The sequence below is a fragment of the Dendrobates tinctorius genome, unplaced genomic scaffold (assembly GCF_039654945.1).
Source record: "Dendrobates tinctorius isolate UK_male_01 unplaced genomic scaffold, ASM3965494v1 ptg000189l, whole genome shotgun sequence".
Lineage (NCBI taxonomy): Eukaryota > Metazoa > Chordata > Amphibia > Anura > Dendrobatidae > Dendrobates > Dendrobates tinctorius.
The window spans coordinates 1,848,918-1,876,907 of record NW_027361856.1 but is presented as its reverse complement, the minus strand read 5'-3'; positions in this window follow the sequence as shown (position 1 = coordinate 1,876,907).

The following is a 27,990-nucleotide window of genomic DNA, read 5'->3' as shown; positions in this document are numbered from 1 at the left end:
ATATATGTAGCATGCAGCATGTATGTAGTATGTATGTAGTATATATGTAGTATGCATGTAGTATGTATGTAGTATGTATGTAGTATGTATGTAGCATGCAGTATGTATGTAGCATGTATGTAGTATGTATGTAGTATATATGTAGCATGCATGTAGTATGTATGTAGCATGCATGTAGTATTTTTTTTTTTTTTTAACATTTAACACATTAGCCGGATGATGGGACTACTACTGTCCCATCATTGGCTAATGTGTCAATCACTGTCATGGTAGCAGGCATCGCCCGATGGGACTTGTAGTCCCATCGGACGATGCTTGCACAGACCCCCGGACATCAGCACAGCCCCCCGGCAGGCCGGCACAGCCCCCCGGCAGGCCGGTACAGACCCCCACAGGGTGCACAGACCACCGGCAGGCCGGCACAGCCCCCCGGCAGGCTGGTACAGACCCCGGGCAGTCCACACAGCCCCCCGGCAGGCCGGCACAGCCCCCCGGCAGGCCGGCAGAGACCCCCGGAAGGCCCGAAATGACGGCGCATCATGATGCGCACACACCGCGCATCATGATGACGTCAGGCCGTCAATCAACTGAACTTCCGATTCCGATGCCGAATTCCGATATTGAAAAAATATCGGAAGTCGGTATCGGAATTCCGATACAGCAAGTATCGGCCGATACCCGATACTTGCGGTATCGGAATGCTCAACACTAGTCATAATCATTTTGATGTCATAATCATTTGATGATGTCAATCATTTGGATGACATCATATTCATTTAGATGATGTCATTATCATTTTGATGATGTCAAAATCTTACTGATGATTTCAAAATCATTTTAAAGTTGTCATAATCCTTGGATGATTTCAAGATCATTTTGATGATATCTTGATCATTTTGAAGATGTCATTATCATTTTCATGATGTCATAATCAATTTAAGTAGTCTTAATAATTTTGATGATGTCATATTAATTTTGATGATGCTATAATCATTTTCATGATGTCATAATAACTTGGATGTTGTCATAATCATTGGATGATTTCATAATCATTTTGATGTTGTCATAATCATTTGATGATGTCATAATCACTTTGATGATGGCATTTTTACTTTGATAATGTCATAATCATTTGATATTGTCATAATGATTTGCTGATTTCATAAACTATTCTTGATTTCATAATGATTTTGATGATATCATAATCATTTTGATGTCATACTTATAATATTCATATGGATGTTATCATAATCATTTGATAATTTCATTATCATTTTGATAATGCCATAATCAATTGGTGATATCAGAATTGTTTTGTGATAACCATTTTGATGATGTAATAATCATTTAATGATGTCATAATCATTTGATGATATCATAATAATTTCATTGAGGTCATAAACATTTTGATGATGTCATAAACATTTTGTTGAGGTCATAATAATTTTGATGACGTTATAATCATTTTGATGATGTCAGAATTATTTGATGATGTCAAAATCATTGTGATGATGTCATAATTATTTTGATGATGCCATAATCATTTTAATGTTATAATTATTTGATGATGTCACAATCAATTTAAATATGTCATAAACATTTGATATTATACTCTACTGATGATTTCAGAATCATTTTCATGCTGTCATTATCATTTGATGATGTCATAATCATTTTGATGATATGATAATTTTGATGTTCTCGTAATCATTTTGATGGCTTCAAAATCATTTTGATGATGTCATAAACATTTGATGATGTCAAAATTATTTTAACGATGTCATAATCATTTTGATGAGGTCTCAATAAATGGTGTTGTCATAATCTACTGATGATTCATAATCATTTTGATGATGTGCTAATCATTTCATGATGTCATAATCTACAGATTATTTCAGAAATATTTTGTTGTATTAATCATATGATGATTTCATAATCATTTTGATGATGTCATAATCATTTTGAAGATGTTATCATTTTCATGATGTCATTGTCAATTGATGATGTCATAATCATTTTTATGATATCATGATCATTTTGATAATGTCATAATCATTTTGATGATGTGATAATCATTTCATGATGTCATAATCTACAGATTATTTCAGAAACACTTTGATGTATTAATTATATGATGATTTCATAATCATTTTGATTATGTTGTTATCATTTTCATGTTGTCATTGTCAATTGATGATGTCATAATCATTTTGATGTTGTCATAATAATTTGATGATGTCATGTTCACTTTGATGATGCCATATTCATTTGATGATTTAATAATCATTTTGATGTTGTCATAATCTACTAATGATTTAATAATCATTTTGAAGTCAAAATTATTTGATGATTTCATAATCATTTGATAATGTCGGAATCTACTAATGATTTCTCAATTATTTTGATGATGTCATAATCATGTTATTTTGTCCTAATCATTTCATAATGTCATAATCATCTTGATGATGTCATAATCTACTGATGGATTCTTAATTATTTAGATGATATTATAATCATTTTATTGTCATATTCAATGTAATATCATAATCATTTAATGATGTCATAATTATATTGATGATGATATTATTTTAATGATGTGATAATTACTTGATGATGTCATAAGCTACTGATGATTTCAGAAACAATTTGATGTATTAATCATGATTATTTCATAATCATTTTGATGATGTCATAATCATTTCATGATGTCATAATCATTTTGATGATGTCATAATCATGTTCATGTCATAGTCAGTTTACGATGTCATAATCGTTTTGATGATGTCATAATCATTTTGATGTTATGATAATTTTGATGTTCTCATAATCATTTTGATGGCTTCATAATCATTTTGATGATGTCATAAACATTTGATGATGTCAAAATTATTTTAACGATGTCATAATCATTTTGATAAGGTCACAATAAATGGTGTTGTCATAATCTACTGATGATTCATAATCATTTTGATGATGTGCTAATCATTTCATGATGTCATAATCTACAGATTATTTCAGAAACATTTTGATGTATTAATCATATGATGATTTCATAATCATTTTGATGATCTCATAATCATTTTGAAGATGTTGTTATCATTTTCATGATGTCGTTGTCAATTGAAGATGTCATAATCATTGTGATGATATCATGATCATTTTGATAATGTCATAATCATTTTGAGAATGTCATAATCATTTGATGGTGTCATAATCATTTTGATGTCATAATCATTTGATGATGTCAATCATTTGGATGACATCATGTTCATTTTGATTATGTCATTATCATTTTGATGATGTCATAATCTTACTGATGATTTCAAAATCATTTTAAAGTTGTCATAATCCTTGGATGATTTCAAGATCATTTTGATGATATCTTGATCATTTTGAAGATGTCATTATCATTTTCATGATGTCATAATCAATTGATGTAGTCTTAATAATTTTGATGATGTCATATTAATTTTGATGATGCTATCATCATTATGATGATGTCATAATAATTTGGAAGTTGTCATAATCATTTGATGATTTCATAATCATTTTGATGTTGTCATAATCATTTGATGATGTCATAATCACTTTGATGATGGCATTATTACTTTGATGATGGCATAATCATGTGATATTGTCATAAGGATTTGCTGATGTCATAATGATTTACTGATGTCACAATCTATTCTTGATTTCATACTGATTTTGATGATATCATAATCATTTTGATGTCATAGTTATTATACTCATATGGATGTTATCATAATCATTTGATAATTTCATTATCATTTTGATAATGCCATAATCTTTTGGTGAAATCAGAATTATTTTGATGTGATAACCATTTTGATGATGTAATAATCATTTGATGATGTCATAATCATTTGATGATGTCATAATCACTTTGATGATGGAATAATCACTTTGATGATGGCATAATCATTTGATATTGTCATAAGGATTTGCTGACGTTATAATGATTTGCTGATGTCATAATCTATTCTTGATTTCATAATGATTTTGATGATATCATAATCATTTTGATGTTATAGTTATTATACTCATATGGATGTTATCATAATCATTTGATAATTTCATTATCATTTTGATAATGCCATAATCATTTGGTGAAATCAGAATTGTTTTGATGTGATAACCATTTTGATGATGTAACAATCATTTGATGATGTCATAATCATTTGATGATGTCATAATCACTTTGATGATGGCATAATCACTTTGAAGATGGCATAATCATTTGATATTGTCATAAGGATTTGCTGATGTCATAATGATTTTCTGATGTCATAATCTATTCTTGATTTCATAAGGATTTTGATGATATCATAATCATTTTGATGTTATAGTTATTATACTCATATGGATGTTATCATAATCATTTGATAATTTCATTATCATTTTGATAATGCCATAATCATTTGGTGAAATCAGAATTGTTTTGATGTGATAACCATTTTGATGATGTAATAATCATTTGATGATGTCATAATCATTTGATGATGTCATAATCACTTTGATGATGGCATAATCACTTTGATGATGGCATAATCATTTGATATTGTCATAAGGATTTGCTGATGTCATAATGATTTTCTGATGTCATAATCTATTCTTGATTTCATAAGGATTTTGATGATATCATAATCATTTTGATGTCATACTTATCATATTCATATGGATGTTATCATAATCATTTGATAATTTCATTATCATTTTGATAATGTCATAATCATTTGGTGATATCAGAATTGTTTTGATGTGATAACCATTTTGATGATGTAATAATCATTTGATGATGTCATAATCATTTGATGATATCATAATAATTTCAATGAGGTCATAAACATTTTGATGATGTCATAAACATTTTGTTGAGGTCATAATAATTTTGATGACGTTATAATCATTTTGATGACGTCAGAATTATTTGATGATGTCAAAATCATTGTGATGATGTCATAATTATTTTGATGTGTTAATCATTTTGATGATTTCATAATCATTTTGATAACTCAATACTGATTTTTATGCTGTCATAATCATTTGATGATTTCATAATCATTTTGATGATGGCATAATCATTTCATGATGTCACAATCATTTGATGTCATAATCTCCTGGTGATTTCATACTAATTTTGATTTAGTAATAATCTTTGTGATGATGTCATAATTATTTTGATGATGCCATAATCATTTTAATGTTATAATTATTTGATGATGTCACAATCAATTTAAATATGTCATAAACATTTGATATTATACTCTACTGATGATTTCAGAATCATTTTCATGCTGTCATTATCATTTGATGATGTCATAATCAATTTGATGATGTCGTGATCATTTTAATGATATAATCAATTCATGATGTCATAATCATTTTGATGATGTCATTATCATTGGGCGATGTCATAATCTACTGATCATTTCAGAATCATTTTGATGATGTCATAATCATTTTGATGATGTTGTTATCATTTTCATGATGTCATTGTCAATTGATGATGTCATAATCATTTTGATGATGTCATGATCATTTTTATGATGTCATAATCAATTGCTGATCTCATAATCATTTTGATGATGTCATTATCATTAGATGATGTCATAATCTACTGATGATTTCAGAAACATTTTGATGTCATAATCATTTTGAAGTCATAATCATTTGATATTGTCATAATCATTTGATGATGTCATATTCCTTTGATGATATCATAATCATTTTGATGATGTCATAAACTACTGATGATTTCATAATTATGTTGATGATATCACAATCATTTTTATGTCACATTCATTTTAACGTCATATTCATTTAATGATGTCATAATCATTTTGATAATGTCATAATCATTTGATGATTTCAAAATCATTGTAATGATGTCATAATAATTTTGATGTCACAATCATTTTGATGATTTCATTATCATTTTGATAATGTCATAATCATTTTGATGTTGTCACAATTATTTGATGATTTCATAATCATTTTGATGTTGTCATAATCATTTTGATGATGTCAAAATTATTATAATGTTTTCATAATCTACAGATAATTCATAGTCATTTTGATGTTGCCGTAATCATTTGATGATGCCATAATCATTATGATGATGCCATATTCATTTGATGATTTAATAATCATTTTGATGTTGTCATAATCTACTAATGATTTAATAATCATTTTGAAGTCAAAATTATTTGATGATTTCATAATCATTTGATAATGTTGGAATCTACTAATGATTTCTCAAATATTTTGATGATGTCATAATCATGTTAACTTGTCCTAATCATTTCATAATGTCATAATCATCTTGATGATGTCATAATCTACTGATGGATTCATAATTATTTTGATGATATTATAATCATTTTAATGTCATATTCAATGTAATGTCATAATCATTTAATGATGTCATAATTATATTGATGATGACATCATTTTAATGATGTGATAATTACTTGATGATGTCATAACCTACTGATGATTTCAGAAACATTTTGATGTCTTAATCGGATGATGTCATAATCATTTCATGATGTCATAATCATTTTGATGATGTCATAATCATGTTCATGTCATAGTCAATTTACGATGTCATAATCATTTTGATGATGTCATAATCATTTTGATGATATGATAATTTTGATGTTGTCATAATCATTTTGATGGCTTCATAATCATTTTGATGATGTCATAAACATTTGATGATGTCAAAATTATTTTAATGATGTCATAATCTTTTTATTGATGTCACAATAAATGGAGTTGTCATAATCTACTTATGATTCATAATCATTTTGATGATGTGCTAATCATTTCATGATGTCATAATCTACAGATTATTTCAGAAACATTTTTATGTATTAATCATATGATGATTTCATAATCATTTTGATGATGTCATAATCATTTTGAGAATGTCATAATCATTTGATGGTGTCATAATCATTTTGATGTCATAATCATTTGATGATGTCAATCATTTGGATGACATCATATTCATTTAGATGATGTCATTATCATTTTGATGATGTCATAATCTTACTGATGATTTCAAAATCATTTTAAAGTTGTCATAATCCTTGGATGATTTCAAGATCATTTTGATGATATCTTGATCATTTTGAAGATGTCATTATCATTTTCATGATGTCATAATCAACTTAAGTAGTCTTAATAATTTTGATGATGTCATATTAATTTTGATGATGCTATAATCATTTTCATGATGTCATAATAACTTGGATGTTGTCATAATCATTGGATGATTTCATAATCATTTTGATGTTGTCATAATCATTTGATGATGTCATAATCACTTTGATGATGGCATTTTTACTTTGATGATGTCATAATCATTTGATATTGTCATAATGATTTGCTGATTTCATAAACTATTCTTGATTTCATAATGATTTTGATGATATCATAATCATTTTGATGTCATACTTATTATATTCATATGGATGTTATCATAATCATTTGATAATTTCATTATCATTTTGATAATGCCATAATCAATTGGTGATATCAGAATTGTTTTGATGTGATAACCATTTTGATGATGTAATAATCATTTAATGATGTCATAATCATTTGATGATATCATAATAATTTCAATGAGGTCATAAACATTTTGATGATGTCATAAACATTTTGTTGAGGTCATAATAATTTTGATGACGTTATAATCATTTTGATGATGTCAGAATTATTTGATGATGTCAAAATCATTGTGATGATGTCATAATTATTTTGATGTGTTAATCATTTTGATGATTTCATAATCATTTTGATAACTCAATACTGATTTTTATGCTGTCATAATCATTTGATGATTTCATAATCATTTTGATGATGACATAATCATTTCATGATGTCACAATCATTTGATGTCATAATCTCCTGGTGATTTCATACTAATTTTGATTTAGTAATAATCTATGTGATGATGTCATAATTATTTTGATGATGCCATAATCATTTTAATGTCATAATTATTTTATGATGTCACAATCAATTTAAATATGTCATATACATTTGATATTATACTCTACTGATGATTTCAGAATCATTTTCATGCTGTCATTATCATTTGATGATGTCATAATCATTTTGATGATATGATAATTTTGATGTTCTCGTAATCATTTTGATGGCTTCAAAATCATTTTGATGATGTCATAAACATTTGATGATGTCAAAATTATTTTAACGATGTCATAATCATTTTGATGAGGTCTCAATAAATGGTGTTGTCATAATCTACTGATGATTCATAATCATTTTGATGATGTGCTAATCATTTCATGATGTCATAATCTACAGATTATTTCAGAAACATTTTGTTGTATTAATCATATGATGATTTCATAATCATTTTGATGATGTCATAATCATTTTGAAGATGTTATCATTTTCATGATGTCATTGTCAATTGATGATGTCATAATCATTTTTATGATATCATGATCATTTTGATAATGTCATAATCATTTTGATGATGTGATAATCATTTCATGATGTCATAATCTACAGATTATTTCAGAAACACTTTGATGTATTAATTATATGATGATTTCATAATCATTTTGATTATGTTGTTATCATTTTCATGTTGTCATTGTCAATTGATGATGTCATAATCATTTTGATGTTGTCAGAATAATTTGATGATGTCATGTTCACTTTGATGATGCCATATTCATTTGATGATTTAATAATCATTTTGATGTTGTCATAATCTACTAATGATTTAATAATCATTTTGAAGTCAAAATTATTTGATGATTTCATAATCATTTGATAATGTCGGAATCTACTAATGATTTCTCAATTATTTTGATGATGTCATAATCATGTTAACTTGTCCTAATCATTTCATAATGTCATAATCATCTTGATGATGTCATAATCTACTGATGGATTCTTAATTATTTAGATGATATTATATTCATTTTAATGTCATATTCAATGTAATATCATAATCATTTAATGATGTCATAATTATATTGATGATGATATTATTTTAATGATGTGATAATTACTTGATGATGTCATAAGCTACTGATGATTTCAGAAACAATTTGATGTATTAATCATGATTATTTCATAATCATTTTGATGATGTCATAATCATTTCATGATGTCATAATCATTTTGATGATGTCATAATCATGTTCATGTCATAGTCAGTTTACGATGTCATAATCGTTTTGATGATGTCATAATCATTTTGATGTTATGATAATTTTGATGTTCTCATAATCATTTTGATGGCTTCATAATCATTTTGATGATGTCATAAACATTTGATGATGTCAAAATTATTTTAACGATGTCATAATCATTTTGATAAGGTCACAATAAATGGTGTTGTCATAATCTACTGATGATTCATAATCATTTTGATGATGTGCTAATCATTTCATGATGTCATAATCTACAGATTATTTCAGAAACATTTTGATGTATTAATCATATGATGATTTCATAATCATTTTGATGATCTCATAATCATTTTGAAGATGTTGTTATCATTTTCATGATGTCGTTGTCAATTGAAGATGTCATAATCATTGTGATGATATCATGATCATTTTGATAATGTCATAATCATTTTGAGAATGTCATAAACATTTGATGGTGTCATAATCATTTTGATGTCATAATCATTTGATGATGTCAATCATTTGGATGACATCATATTCATTTTGATTATGTCATTATCATTTTGATGATGTCATAATCTTACTGATGATTTCAAAATCATTTTAAAGTTGTCATAATCCTTGGATGATTTCAAGATCATTTTGATGATATCTTGATCATTTTGAAGATGTCATTATCATTTTCATGATGTCATAATCAATTGATGTAGTCTTAATAATTTTGATGATGTCATATTAATTTTGATGATGCTATCATCATTATGATGATGTCATAATAATTTGGAAGTTGTCATAATCATTTGATGATTTCATAATCATTTTGATGTTGTCATAATCATATGATGATGTCATAATCACTTTGATGATGGCATTATTACTTTGATGATGGCATAATCATGTGATATTGTCATAAGGATTTGCTGATGTCATAATGATTTGCTGATGTCACAATCTATTCTTGATTTCATACTGATTTTGATGATATCATAATCATTTTGATGTCATAGTTATTATACTCATATGGATGTTATCATAATCATTTGATAATTTCATTATCATTTTGATAATGCCATAATCTTTTGGTGAAATCAGAATTATTTTGATGTGATAACCATTTTGATGATGTAATAATCATTTGATGAAGTCATAATCATTTGATGATGTCATAATCACTTTGATGATGGCATAATCACTTTGATGATGCCATAATCATTTGATATTGTCATAAGGATTTGCTGACGTCATAATGATTTGCTGATGTCATAATCTATTCTTGATTTCATAATGATTTTGATGATATCATAATCATTTTGATGTTATAGTTATTATACTCATATGGATGTTATAATAATCATTTGATAATTTCATTATCATTTTGATAATGCCATAATCATTTGGTGAAATCAGAATTGTTTTGATGTGATAACCATTTTGATGATCTAATAATCATTTGATGATGTCATAATCATTTGATGATGTCATAATCACTTTGATGATGGCATAATCACTTTGATGATGGCATAATCATTTGATATTGTCATAAGGATTTGCTGATGTCATAATGATTTGCTGATGTCATAATCTATTCTTGATTTCATAAGGATTTTGATGATATCATAATCATTTTGATGTCATACTTATTATATTCATATGGATGTTATCATAATCATTTGATAATTTCATTATCATTTTGATAATGCCATAATCATTTGGTGAAATCAGAATTGTTTTGATGTGATAACCATTTTGATGATGTAATAATCATTTGATGATGTCATAATCATTTGATGATATCATAATAATTTCAATGAGGTCATAAACATTTTGATGATGTCATAAACATTTTGTTGAGGTCATAATAATTTTGATGACGTTATAATCATTTTGATGATGTCAGAATTATTTGATGATGTCAAAATCATTGTGATGATGTCATAATTATTTTGATGTGTTAATCATTTTGATGATTTCATAATCATTTTGATAACTCAATACTGATTTTTATGCTGTCATAATCATTTGATGATTTCATAATCATTTTGATGATGGCATAATCTTTTCATGATGTCACAATCATTTGATGTCATAATCTCCTGGTGATTTCATACTAATTTTGATTTAGTAATAATCTTTGTGATGATGTCATAATTATTTTGATGATGCCATAATCATTTTATTGTTATAATTATTTGATGATGTCACAATCAATTTAAATATGTCATAAACATTTGATATTATACTCTACTGATGATTTCAGAATCATTTTCATGCTGTCATTATCATTTGATGATGTCATAATCAATTTGATGATGTCGTGATCATTTTAATGATATAATCAATTCATGATGTCATAATCATTTTGATGATGTCATTATCATTGGGCGATGTCATAATCTACTGATCATTTCAGAATCATTTTGATGATGTCATAATCATTTTGATGATGTTGTTATCATTTTCATGATGTCATTGTCAATTGATGATGTCATAATCATTTTGATGATGTCATGATCATTTTTATGATGTCATAATCAATTGCTGATGTCATAATCATTTTGATGATGTCATTATCATTAGATGATGTCATAATCTACTGATGATTTCAGAAACATTTTGATGTCATAATCATTTTGAAGTCATAATCATTTGATATTGTCATAATCATTTGATGATGTCATATTCCTTTGATGATATCATAATCATTTTGATGATGTCATAAACTACTGATGATTTCATAATTATGTTGATGATATCACAATCATTTTTATGTCACATTCATTTTAACGTCATATTCATTTAATGATGTCATAATCATTTTGATAATGTCATAATCATTTGATGATTTCAAAATCATTGTAATGATGTCATAATAATTTTGATGTCACAATCATTTTGATGATTTCATTATCATTTTGATAATGTCATAATCATTTTGATGTTGTCATAATTATTTGATGATTTCATAATAATTTTGATGTTGTCATAATCATTTTGATGATGTCAAAATTATTATAATGTTTTCATAATCTACAGATAATTCATAGTCATTTTGATGTTGCCGTAATCATTTGATGATGCCATAATCATTATGATGATGCCATATTCATTTGATGATTTAATAATCATTTTGATGTTGTCATAATCTACTAATGATTTAATAATCATTTTGAAGTCAAAATTATTTGATGATTTCATAATCATTTGATAATGTTGGAATCTACTAATGATTTCTCAAATATTTTGATGATGTCATAATCATGTTAACTTGTCCTAATCATTTCATAATGTCATAATCATCTTGATGATGTCATAATCTACTGATGGATTCATAATTATTTTGATGATATTATAATCATTTTAATGTCATATTCAATGTAATGTCATAATCATTTAATGATGTCATAATTATATTGATGATGACATCATTTTAATGATGTGATAATTACTTGATGATGTCATAACCTACTGATGATTTCAGAAACATTTTGATGTCTTAATCGGATGATGTCATAATCATTTCATGATGTCATAATCATTTTGATGATGTCATAATCATGTTCATGTCATAGTCAATTTACGATGTCATAATCATTTTGATGATGTCATAATCATTTTGATGATATGATAATTTTGATGTTGTCATAATCATTTTGATGGCTTCATAATCATTTTGATGATGTCATAAACATTTGATGATGTCAAAATTATTTTAATGATGTCATAATCTTTTTATTGATGTCACAATAAATGGAGTTGTCATAATCTACTTATGATTCATAATCATTTTGATGATGTGCTAATCATTTCATGATGTCATAATCTACAGATTATTTCAGAAACATTTTTATGTATTAATCATATGATGATTTCATAATCATTTTGATGATGTCATAATCATTTTGATGATGTTGTTATTATTTTCATGATGTCATTGTCAATTGATGATGTTATAATCATTTTGATGATATCATGATCATTTTGAGAATGTCATAATCATTTGATGGTGTCATAATCATTTTGATGTCATAATCATTTGATGATGTCAATCATTTGGATGACATCATATTCATTTAGATGATGTCATTATCATTTTGATGATGTCAAAATCTTACTGATGATTTCAAAATCATTTTAAAGTTGTCATAATCCTTGGATGATTTCAAGATCATTTTGATGATATCTTGATCATTTTGAAGATGTCATTATCATTTTCATGATGTCATAATCAATTTAAGTAGTCTTAATAATTTTGATGATGTCATATTAATTTTGATGATGCTATAATCATTTTCATGATGTCATAATAACTTGGATGTTGTCATAATCATTGGATGATTTCATAATCATTTTGATGTTGTCATAATCATTTGATGATGTCATAATCACTTTGATGATGGCATTTTTACTTTGATAATGTCATAATCATTTGATATTGTCATAATGATTTGCTGATTTCATAAACTATTCTTGATTTCATAATGATTTTGATGATATCATAATCATTTTGATGTCATACTTATAATATTCATATGGATGTTATCATAATCATTTGATAATTTCATTATCATTTTGATAATGCCATAATCAATTGGTGATATCAGAATTGTTTTGTGATAACCATTTTGATGATGTAATAATCATTTAATGATGTCATAATCTTTTGATGATATCATAATAATTTCATTGAGGTCATAAACATTTTGATGATGTCATAAACATTTTATTGAGGTCATAATAATTTTGATGACGTTATAATCATTTTGATGATGTCAGAATTATTTGATGATGTCAAAATCATTGTGATGATGTCATAATTATTTTGATGATGCCATAATCATTTTAATGTTATAATTATTTGATGATGTCACAATCAATTTAAATATGTCATAAACATTTGATATTATACTCTACTGATGATTTCAGAATCATTTTCATGCTGTCATTATCATTTGATGATGTCATAATCATTTTGATGATATGATAATTTTGATGTTCTCGTAATCATTTTGATGGCTTCAAAATCATTTTGATGATGTCATAAACATTTGATGATGTCAAAATTATTTTAACGATGTCATAATCATTTTGATGAGGTCTCAATAAATGGTGTTGTCATAATCTACTGATGATTCATAATCATTTTGATGATGTGCTAATCATTTCATGATGTCATAATCTACAGATTATTTCAGAAATATTTTGTTGTATTAATCATATGATGATTTCATAATCATTTTGATGATGTCATAATCATTTTGAAGATGTTATCATTTTCATGATGTCATTGTCAATTGATGATGTCATAATCATTTTTATGATATCATGATCATTTTGATAATGTCATAATCATTTTGATGATGTGATAATCATTTCATGATGTCATAATCTACAGATTATTTCAGAAACACTTTGATGTATTAATTATATGATGATTTCATAATCATTTTGATTATGTTGTTATCATTTTCATGTTGTCATTGTCAATTGATGATGTCATAATCATTTTGATGTTGTCAGAATAATTTGATGATGTCATGTTCACTTTGATGATGCCATATTCATTTGATGATTTAATAATCATTTTGATGTTGTCATAATCTACTAATGATTTAATAATCATTTTGAAGTCAAAATTATTTGATGATTTCATAATCATTTGATAATGTCGGAATCTACTAATGATTTCTCAATTATTTTGATGATGTCATAATCATGTTATTTTGTCCTAATCATTTCATAATGTCATAATCATCTTGATGATGTCATAATCTACTGATGGATTCTTAATTATTTAGATGATATTATAATCATTTTATTGTCATATTCAATGTAATATCATAATCATTTAATGATGTCATAATTATATTGATGATGATATTATTTTAATGATGTGATAATTACTTGATGATGTCATAAGCTACTGATGATTTCAGAAACAATTTGATGTATTAATCATGATTATTTCATAATCATTTTGATGATGTCATAATCATTTCATGATGTCATAATCATTTTGATGATGTCATAATCATGTTCATGTCATAGTCAGTTTACGATGTCATAATCGTTTTGATGATGTCATAATCATTTTGATGTTATGATAATTTTGATGTTCTCATAATCATTTTGATGGCTTCATAATCATTTTGATGATGTCATAAACATTTGATGATGTCAAAATTATTTTAACGATGTCATAATCATTTTGATAAGGTCACAATAAATGGTGTTGTCATAATCTACTGATGATTCATAATCATTTTGATGATGTGCTAATCATTTCATGATGTCATAATCTACAGATTATTTCAGAAACATTTTGATGTATTAATCATATGATGATTTCATAATCATTTTGATGATCTCATAATCATTTTGAAGATGTTGTTATCATTTTCATGATGTCGTTGTCAATTGAAGATGTCATAATCATTGTGATGATATCATGATCATTTTGATAATGTCATAATCATTTTGAGAATGTCATAATCATTTGATGGTGTCATAATCATTTTGATGTCATAATCATTTGATGATGTCAATCATTTGGATGACATCATGTTCATTTTGATTATGTCATTATCATTTTGATGATGTCATAATCTTACTGATGATTTCAAAATCATTTTAAAGTTGTCATAATCCTTGGATGATTTCAAGATCATTTTGATGATATCTTGATCATTTTGAAGATGTCATTATCATTTTCATGATGTCATAATCAATTGATGTAGTCTTAATAATTTTGATGATGTCATATTAATTTTGATGATGCTATCATCATTATGATGATGTCATAATAATTTGGAAGTTGTCATAATCATTTGATGATTTCATAATCATTTTGATGTTGTCATAATCATTTGATGATGTCATAATCACTTTGATGATGGCATTATTACTTTGATGATGGCATAATCATGTGATATTGTCATAAGGATTTGCTGATGTCATAATGATTTACTGATGTCACAATCTATTCTTGATTTCATACTGATTTTGATGATATCATAATCATTTTGATGTCATAGTTATTATACTCATATGGATGTTATCATAATCATTTGATAATTTCATTATCATTTTGATAATGCCATAATCTTTTGGTGAAATCAGAATTATTTTGATGTGATAACCATTTTGATGATGTAATAATCATTTGATGATGTCATAATCATTTGATGATGTCATAATCACTTTGATGATGGAATAATCACTTTGATGATGGCATAATCATTTGATATTGTCATAAGGATTTGCTGACGTTATAATGATTTGCTGATGTCATAATCTATTCTTGATTTCATAATGATTTTGATGATATCATAATCATTTTGATGTTATAGTTATTATACTCATATGGATGTTATCATAATCATTTGATAATTTCATTATCATTTTGATAATGCCATAATCATTTGGTGAAATCAGAATTGTTTTGATGTGATAACCATTTTGATGATGTAACAATCATTTGATGATGTCATAATCATTTGATGATGTCATAATCACTTTGATGATGGCATAATCACTTTGAAGATGGCATAATCATTTGATATTGTCATAAGGATTTGCTGATGTCATAATGATTTTCTGATGTCATAATCTATTCTTGATTTCATAAGGATTTTGATGATATCATAATCATTTTGATGTTATAGTTATTATACTCATATGGATGTTATCATAATCATTTGATAATTTCATTATCATTTTGATAATGCCATAATCATTTGGTGAAATCAGAATTGTTTTGATGTGATAACCATTTTGATGATGTAATAATCATTTGATGATGTCATAATCATTTGATGATGTCATAATCACTTTGATGATGGCATAATCACTTTGATGATGGCATAATCATTTGATATTGTCATAAGGATTTGCTGATGTCATAATGATTTTCTGATGTCATAATCTATTCTTGATTTCATAAGGATTTTGATGATATCATAATCATTTTGATGTCATACTTATCATATTCATATGGATGTTATCATAATCATTTGATAATTTCATTATCATTTTGATAATGTCATAATCATTTGGTGATATCAGAATTGTTTTGATGTGATAACCATTTTGATGATGTAATAATCATTTGATGATGTCATAATCATTTGATGATATCATAATAATTTCAATGAGGTCATAAACATTTTGATGATGTCATAAACATTTTGTTGAGGTCATAATAATTTTGATGACGTTATAATCATTTTGATGACGTCAGAATTATTTGATGATGTCAAAATCATTGTGATGATGTCATAATTATTTTGATGTGTTAATCATTTTGATGATTTCATAATCATTTTGATAACTCAATACTGATTTTTATGCTGTCATAATCATTTGATGATTTCATAATCATTTTGATGATGGCATAATCATTTCATGATGTCACAATCATTTGATGTCATAATCTCCTGGTGATTTCATACTAATTTTGATTTAGTAATAATCTTTGTGATGATGTCATAATTATTTTGATGATGCCATAATCATTTTAATGTTATAATTATTTGATGATGTCACAATCAATTTAAATATGTCATAAACATTTGATATTATACTCTACTGATGATTTCAGAATCATTTTCATGCTGTCATTATCATTTGATGATGTCATAATCAATTTGATGATGTCGTGATCATTTTAATGATATAATCAATTCATGATGTCATAATCATTTTGATGATGTCATTATCATTGGGCGATGTCATAATCTACTGATCATTTCAGAATCATTTTGATGATGTCATAATCATTTTGATGATGTTGTTATCATTTTCATGATGTCATTGTCAATTGATGATGTCATAATCATTTTGATGATGTCATGATCATTTTTATGATGTCATAATCAATTGCTGATCTCATAATCATTTTGATGATGTCATTATCATTAGATGATGTCATAATCTACTGATGATTTCAGAAACATTTTGATGTCATAATCATTTTGAAGTCATAATCATTTGATATTGTCATAATCATTTGATGATGTCATATTCCTTTGATGATATCATAATCATTTTGATGATGTCATAAACTACTGATGATTTCATAATTATGTTGATGATATCACAATCATTTTTATGTCACATTCATTTTAACGTCATATTCATTTAATGATGTCATAATCATTTTGATAATGTCATAATCATTTGATGATTTCAAAATCATTGTAATGATGTCATAATAATTTTGATGTCACAATCATTTTGATGATTTCATTATCATTTTGATAATGTCATAATCATTTTGATGTTGTCACAATTATTTGATGATTTCATAATCATTTTGATGTTGTCATAATCATTTTGATGATGTCAAAATTATTATAATGTTTTCATAATCTACAGATAATTCATAGTCATTTTGATGTTGCCGTAATCATTTGATGATGCCATAATCATTATGATGATGCCATATTCATTTGATGATTTAATAATCATTTTGATGTTGTCATAATCTACTAATGATTTAATAATCATTTTGAAGTCAAAATTATTTGATGATTTCATAATCATTTGATAATGTTGGAATCTACTAATGATTTCTCAAATATTTTGATGATGTCATAATCATGTTAACTTGTCCTAATCATTTCATAATGTCATAATCATCTTGATGATGTCATAATCTACTGATGGATTCATAATTATTTTGATGATATTATAATCATTTTAATGTCATATTCAATGTAATGTCATAATCATTTAATGATGTCATAATTATATTGATGATGACATCATTTTAATGATGTGATAATTACTTGATGATGTCATAACCTACTGATGATTTCAGAAACATTTTGATGTCTTAATCGGATGATGTCATAATCATTTCATGATGTCATAATCATTTTGATGATGTCATAATCATGTTCATGTCATAGTCAATTTACGATGTCATAATCATTTTGATGATGTCATAATCATTTTGATGATATGATAATTTTGATGTTGTCATAATCATTTTGATGGCTTCATAATCATTTTGATGATGTCATAAACATTTGATGATGTCAAAATTATTTTAATGATGTCATAATCTTTTTATTGATGTCACAATAAATGGAGTTGTCATAATCTACTTATGATTCATAATCATTTTGATGATGTGCTAATCATTTCATGATGTCATAATCTACAGATTATTTCAGAAACATTTTTATGTATTAATCATATGATGATTTCATAATCATTTTGATGATGTCATAATCATTTTGAGAATGTCATAATCATTTGATGGTGTCATAATCATTTTGATGTCATAATCATTTGATGATGTCAATCATTTGGATGACATCATATTCATTTAGATGATGTCATTATCATTTTGATGATGTCATAATCTTACTGATGATTTCAAAATCATTTTAAAGTTGTCATAATCCTTGGATGATTTCAAGATCATTTTGATGATATCTTGATCATTTTGAAGATGTCATTATCATTTTCATGATGTCATAATCAATTTAAGTAGTCTTAATAATTTTGATGATGTCATATTAATTTTGATGATGCTATAATCATTTTCATGATGTCATAATAACTTGGATGTTGTCATAATCATTGGATGATTTCATAATCATTTTGATGTTGTCATAATCATTTGATGATGTCATAATCACTTTGATGATGGCATTTTTACTTTGATGATGTCATAATCATTTGATATTGTCATAATGATTTGCTGATTTCATAAACTATTCTTGATTTCATAATGATTTTGATGATATCATAATCATTTTGATGTCATACTTATTATATTCATATGGATGTTATCATAATCATTTGATAATTTCATTATCATTTTGATAATGCCATAATCAATTGGTGATATCAGAATTGTTTTGATGTGATAACCATTTTGATGATGTAATAATCATTTAATGATGTCATAATCATTTGATGATATCATAATAATTTCAATGAGGTCATAAACATTTTGATGATGTCATAAACATTTTGTTGAGGTCATAATAATTTTGATGACGTTATAATCATTTTGATGATGTCAGAATTATTTGATGATGTCAAAATCATTGTGATGATGTCATAATTATTTTGATGTGTTAATCATTTTGATGATTTCATAATCATTTTGATAACTCAATACTGATTTTTATGCTGTCATAATCATTTGATGATTTCATAATCATTTTGATGATGACATAATCATTTCATGATGTCACAATCATTTGATGTCATAATCTCCTGGTGATTTCATACTAATTTTGATTTAGTAATAATCTATGTGATGATGTCATAATTATTTTGATGATGCCATAATCATTTTAATGTCATAATTATTTTATGATGTCACAATCAATTTAAATATGTCATATACATTTGATATTATACTCTACTGATGATTTCAGAATCATTTTCATGCTGTCATTATCATTTGATGATGTCATAATCATTTTGATGATATGATAATTTTGATGTTCTCGTAATCATTTTGATGGCTTCAAAATCATTTTGATGATGTCATAAACATTTGATGATGTCAAAATTATTTTAACGATGTCATAATCATTTTGATGAGGTCTCAATAAATGGTGTTGTCATAATCTACTGATGATTCATAATCATTTTGATGATGTGCTAATCATTTCATGATGTCATAATCTACAGATTATTTCAGAAACATTTTGTTGTATTAATCATATGATGATTTCATAATCATTTTGATGATGTCATAATCATTTTGAAGATGTTATCATTTTCATGATGTCATTGTCAATTGATGATGTCATAATCATTTTTATGATATCATGATCATTTTGATAATGTCATAATCATTTTGATGATGTGATAATCATTTCATGATGTCATAATCTACAGATTATTTCAGAAACACTTTGATGTATTAATTATATGATGATTTCATAATCATTTTGATTATGTTGTTATCATTTTCATGTTGTCATTGTCAATTGATGATGTCATAATCATTTTGATGTTGTCAGAATAATTTGATGATGTCATGTTCACTTTGATGATGCCATATTCATTTGATGATTTAATAATCATTTTGATGTTGTCATAATCTACTAATGATTTAATAATCATTTTGAAGTCAAAATTATTTGATGATTTCATAATCATTTGATAATGTCGGAATCTACTAATGATTTCTCAATTATTTTGATGATGTCATAATCATGTTAACTTGTCCTAATCATTTCATAATGTCATAATCATCTTGATGATGTCATAATCTACTGATGGATTCTTAATTATTTAGATGATATTATATTCATTTTAATGTCATATTCAATGTAATATCATAATCATTTAATGATGTCATAATTATATTGATGATGATATTATTTTAATGATGTGATAATTACTTGATGATGTCATAAGCTACTGATGATTTCAGAAACAATTTGATGTATTAATCATGATTATTTCATAATCATTTTGATGATGTCATAATCATTTCATGATGTCATAATCATTTTGATGATGTCATAATCATGTTCATGTCATAGTCAGTTTACGATGTCATAATCGTTTTGATGATGTCATAATCATTTTGATGTTATGATAATTTTGATGTTCTCATAATCATTTTGATGGCTTCATAATCATTTTGATGATGTCATAAACATTTGATGATGTCAAAATTATTTTAACGATGTCATAATCATTTTGATAAGGTCACAATAAATGGTGTTGTCATAATCTACTGATGATTCATAATCATTTTGATGATGTGCTAATCATTTCATGATGTCATAATCTACAGATTATTTCAGAAACATTTTGATGTATTAATCATATGATGATTTCATAATCATTTTGATGATCTCATAATCATTTTGAAGATGTTGTTATCATTTTCATGATGTCGTTGTCAATTGAAGATGTCATAATCATTGTGATGATATCATGATCATTTTGATAATGTCATAATCATTTTGAGAATGTCATAATCATTTGATGGTGTCATAATCATTTTGATGTCATAATCATTTGATGATGTCAATCATTTGGATGACATCATATTAATTTTGATTATGTCATTATCATTTTGATGATGTCATAATCTTACTGATGATTTCAAAATCATTTTAAAGTTGTCATAATCCTTGGATGATTTCAATATCATTTTGATGATATCTTGATTATTTTGAAGATGTCATTATCATTTTCATGATGTCATAATCAATTGATGTAGTCTTAATAATTTTGATGATGTCATATTAATTTTGATGATGCTATCATCATTATGATGATGTCATAATAATTTGGAAGTTGTCATAATCATTTGATGATTTCATAATCATTTTGATGTTGTCATAATCATTTGATGATGTCATAATCACTTTGATGATGGCATTATTACTTTGATGATGGCATAATCATGTGATATTGTCATAAGGATTTGCTGATGTCATAATGATTTGCTGATGTCACAATCTATTCTTGATTTCATACTGATTTTGATGATATCATAATCATTTTGATGTCATAGTTATTATACTCATATGGATGTTATCATAATCATTTGATAATTTCATTATCATTTTGATAATGCCATAATCTTTTGGTGAAATCAGAATTATTTTGATGTGATAACCATTTTGATGATGTCATAATCATTTGATGATGTCATAATCACTTTGATGATGGCATAATCACTTTGATGATGGCATAATCATTTGATATTGTCATAAGGATTTGCTGACGTCATAATGATTTGATGATGTCATTTTCTATTCTTGATTTCATAATGATTTTGATGATATCATAATCATTTTGATGTTATAGTTATTATACTCATATGGATGTTATCATAATCATTTGATAATTTCATTATCATTTTGATAATGCCATAATCATTTGGTGAAATCAGAATTGTTTTGATGTGATAACCATTTTGATGATGTAATAATCATTTGATGATGTCATAATCATTTGATGATGTCATAATCACTTTGATGATGGCATAATCACTTTGATGATGGCATAATCATTTGATATTGTCATAAGGATTTGCTGATGTCATAATGATTTGCTGATGTCATAATCTATTCTTGATTTCATAAGGATTTTGATGATATCATAATCATTTTGATGTCATACTTATTATATTCATATGGATGTTATCATAATCATTTGATAATTTCATTATCATTTTGATAATGTCATAATCATTTGGTGATATCAGAATTGTTTTGATGTGATAACCATTTTGATGATGTAATAATCATTTGATGATGTCATAATCATTTGATGATATCATAATAATTTCAATGAGGTCATAAACATTTTGATGATGTCATAAACATTTTGTTGAGGTCATAATAATTTTGATGACGTTATAATCATTTTGATGATGTCAGAATTATTTGATGATGTCAAAATCATTGTGATGATGTCATAATTATTTTGATGTGTTAATCATTTTGATGATTTCATAATCATTTTGATAACTCAATACTGATTTTTATGCTGTCATAATCATTTGATGATTTCATAATCATTTTGATGATGACATAATCATTTCATGATGTCACAATCATTTGATATCATAATCTCCTGGTGATTTCATACTAATTTTGATTTAGTAATAATCTTTGTGATGATGTCATAATTATTTTGATGATGCCATAATCATTTTAATGTTATAATTATTTGATGATGTCACAATCAATTTAAATATGTCATAAACATTTGATATTATACTCTACTGATGATTTCAGAATCATTTTCATGCTGTCATTATCATTTGATGATGTCATAATCAATTTGATGATGTCGTGATCATTTTAATGATATAATCAATTCATGATGTCATAATCATTTTGATGATGTCATCATCATTGGGCGATGTCATAATCTACTGATCATTTCAGAATCATTTTGATGATGTCATAATCATTTTGATGATGTTGTTATCATTTTCATGATGTCATTGTCAATTGATGATGTCATAATCATTTTGATGATGTCATGATCATTTTTATGATGTCATAATCAATTGCTGATGTCATAATCATTTTGATGATGTCATTATCATTAGATGATGTCATAATCTACTGATGATTTCAGAAACATTTTGATGTCATAATCATTTTGAAGTCATAATCATTTGATATTGTCATAATCATTTGATGATGTCATATTCCTTTGATGATATCATAATCATTTTGATGATGTCATAAACTACTGATGATTTCATAATTATGTTGATGATATCACAATCATTTTTATGTCACATTCATTTTAACGTCATATTCATTTAATGATGTCATAATCATTTTGATAATGTCATAATCATTTGATGATTTCAAAATCATTGTAATGATGTCATAATAATTTTGATGTCACAATCATTTTGATGATTTCATTATCATTTTGATAATGTCATAATCATTTTGATGTTGTCACAATTATTTGATGATTTCATAATCATTTTGATGTTGTCATAATCATTTTGATGATGTCAAAATTATTATAATGTTTTCATAATCTACAGATAATTCATAGTCATTTTGATGTTGCCGTAATCATTTGATGATGCCATAATCATTATGATGATGCCATATTCATTTGATGATTTAATAATCATTTTGATGTTGTCATAATCTACTAATGATTTAATAATCATTTTGAAGTCAAAATTATTTGATGATTTCATAATCATTTGATAATGTTGGAATCTACTAATGATTTCTCAAATATTTTGATGATGTCATAATCATGTTAACTTGTCCTAATCATTTCATAATGTCATAATCATCTTGATGATGTCATAATCTACTGATGGATTCATAATTATTTTGATGATATTATAATCATTTTAATGTCATATTCAATGTAATGTCATAATCATTTAATGATGTCATAATTATATTGATGATGACATCATTTTAATGATGTGATAATTACTTGATGATGTCATAACCTACTGATGATTTCAGAAACATTTTGATGTCTTAATCGGATGATGTCATAATCATTTCATGATGTCATAATCATTTTGATGATGTCATAATCATGTTCATGTCATAGTCAATTTACGATGTCATAATCATTTTGATGATGTCATAATCATTTTGATGATATGATAATTTTGATGTTGTCATAATCATTTTGATGGCTTCATAATCATTTTGATGATGTCATAAACATTTGATGATGTCAAAATTATTTTAATGATGTCATAATCTTTTTATTGATGTCACAATAAATGGAGTTGTCATAATCTACTTATGATTCATAATCATTTTGATGATGTGCTAATCATTTCATGATGTCATAATCTACAGATTATTTCAGAAACATTTTTATGTATTAATCATATGATGATTTCATAATCATTTTGATGATGTCATAATCATTTTGAGAATGTCATAATCATTTGATGGTGTCATAATCATTTTGATGTCATAATCATTTGATGATGTCAATCATTTGGATGACATCATATTCATTTAGATGATGTCATTATCATTTTGATGATGTCATAATCTTACTGATGATTTCAAAATCATTTTAAAGTTGTCATAATCCTTGGATGATTTCAAGATCATTTTGATGATATCTTGATCATTTTGAAGATGTCATTATCATTTTCATGATGTCATAATCAATTTAAGTAGTCTTAATAATTTTGATGATGTCATATTAATTTTGATGATGCTATAATCATTTTCATGATGTCATAATAACTTGGATGTTGTCATAATCATTGGATGATTTCATAATCATTTTGATGTTGTCATAATCATTTGATGATGTCATAATCACTTTGATGATGGCATTTTTACTTTGATGATGTCATAATCATTTGATATTGTCATAATGATTTGCTGATTTCATAAACTATTCTTGATTTCATAATGATTTTGATGATATCATAATCATTTTGATGTCATACTTATTATATTCATATGGATGTTATCATAATCATTTGATAATTTCATTATCATTTTGATAATGCCATAATCAATTGGTGATATCAGAATTGTTTTGATGTGATAACCATTTTGATGATGTAATAATCATTTAATGATGTCATAATCATTTGATGATATCATAATAATTTCAATGAGGTCATAAACATTTTGATGATGTCATAAACATTTTGTTGAGGTCATAATAATTTTGATGACGTTATAATCATTTTGATGATGTCAGAATTATTTGATGATGTCAAAATCATTGTGATGATGTCATAATTATTTTGATGTGTTAATCATTTTGATGATTTCATAATCATTTTGATAACTCAATACTGATTTTTATGCTGTCATAATCATTTGATGATTTCATAATCATTTTGATGATGACATAATCATTTCATGATGTCACAATCATTTGATGTCATAATCTCCTGGTGATTTCATACTAATTTTGATTTAGTAATAATCTATGTGATGATGTCATAATTATTTTGATGATGCCATAATCATTTTAATGTCATAATTATTTTATGATGTCACAATCAATTTAAATATGTCATATACATTTGATATTATACTCTACTGATGATTTCAGAATCATTTTCATGCTGTCATTATCATTTGATGATGTCATAATCATTTTGATGATATGATAATTTTGATGTTCTCGTAATCATTTTGATGGCTTCAAAATCATTTTGATGATGTCATAAACATTTGATGATGTCAAAATTATTTTAACGATGTCATAATCATTTTGATGAGGTCTCAATAAATGGTGTTGTCATAATCTACTGATGATTCATAATCATTTTGATGATGTGCTAATCATTTCATGATGTCATAATCTACAGATTATTTCAGAAACATTTTGTTGTATTAATCATATGATGATTTCATAATCATTTTGATGATGTCATAATCATTTTGAAGATGTTATCATTTTCATGATGTCATTGTCAATTGATGATGTCATAATCATTTTTATGATATCATGATCATTTTGATAATGTCATAATCATTTTGATGATGTGATAATCATTTCATGATGTCATAATCTACAGATTATTTCAGAAACACTTTGATGTATTAATTATATGATGATTTCATAATCATTTTGATTATGTTGTTATCATTTTCATGTTGTCATTGTCAATTGATGATGTCATAATCATTTTGATGTTGTCAGAATAATTTGATGATGTCATGTTCACTTTGATGATGCCATATTCATTTGATGATTTAATAATCATTTTGATGTTGTCATAATCTACTAATGATTTAATAATCATTTTGAAGTCAAAATTATTTGATGATTTCATAATCATTTGATAATGTCGGAATCTACTAATGATTTCTCAATTATTTTGATGATGTCATAATCATGTTAACTTGTCCTAATCATTTCATAATGTCATAATCATCTTGATGATGTCATAATCTACTGATGGATTCTTAATTATTTAGATGATATTATATTCATTTTAATGTCATATTCAATGTAATATCATAATCATTTAATGATGTCATAATTATATTGATGATGATATTATTTTAATGATGTGATAATTACTTGATGATGTCATAAGCTACTGATGATTTCAGAAACAATTTGATGTATTAATCATGATTATTTCATAATCATTTTGATGATGTCATAATCATTTCATGATGTCATAATCATTTTGATGATGTCATAATCATGTTCATGTCATAGTCAGTTTACGATGTCATAATCGTTTTGATGATGTCATAATCATTTTGATGTTATGATAATTTTGATGTTCTCATAATCATTTTGATGGCTTCATAATCATTTTGATGATGTCATAAACATTTGATGATGT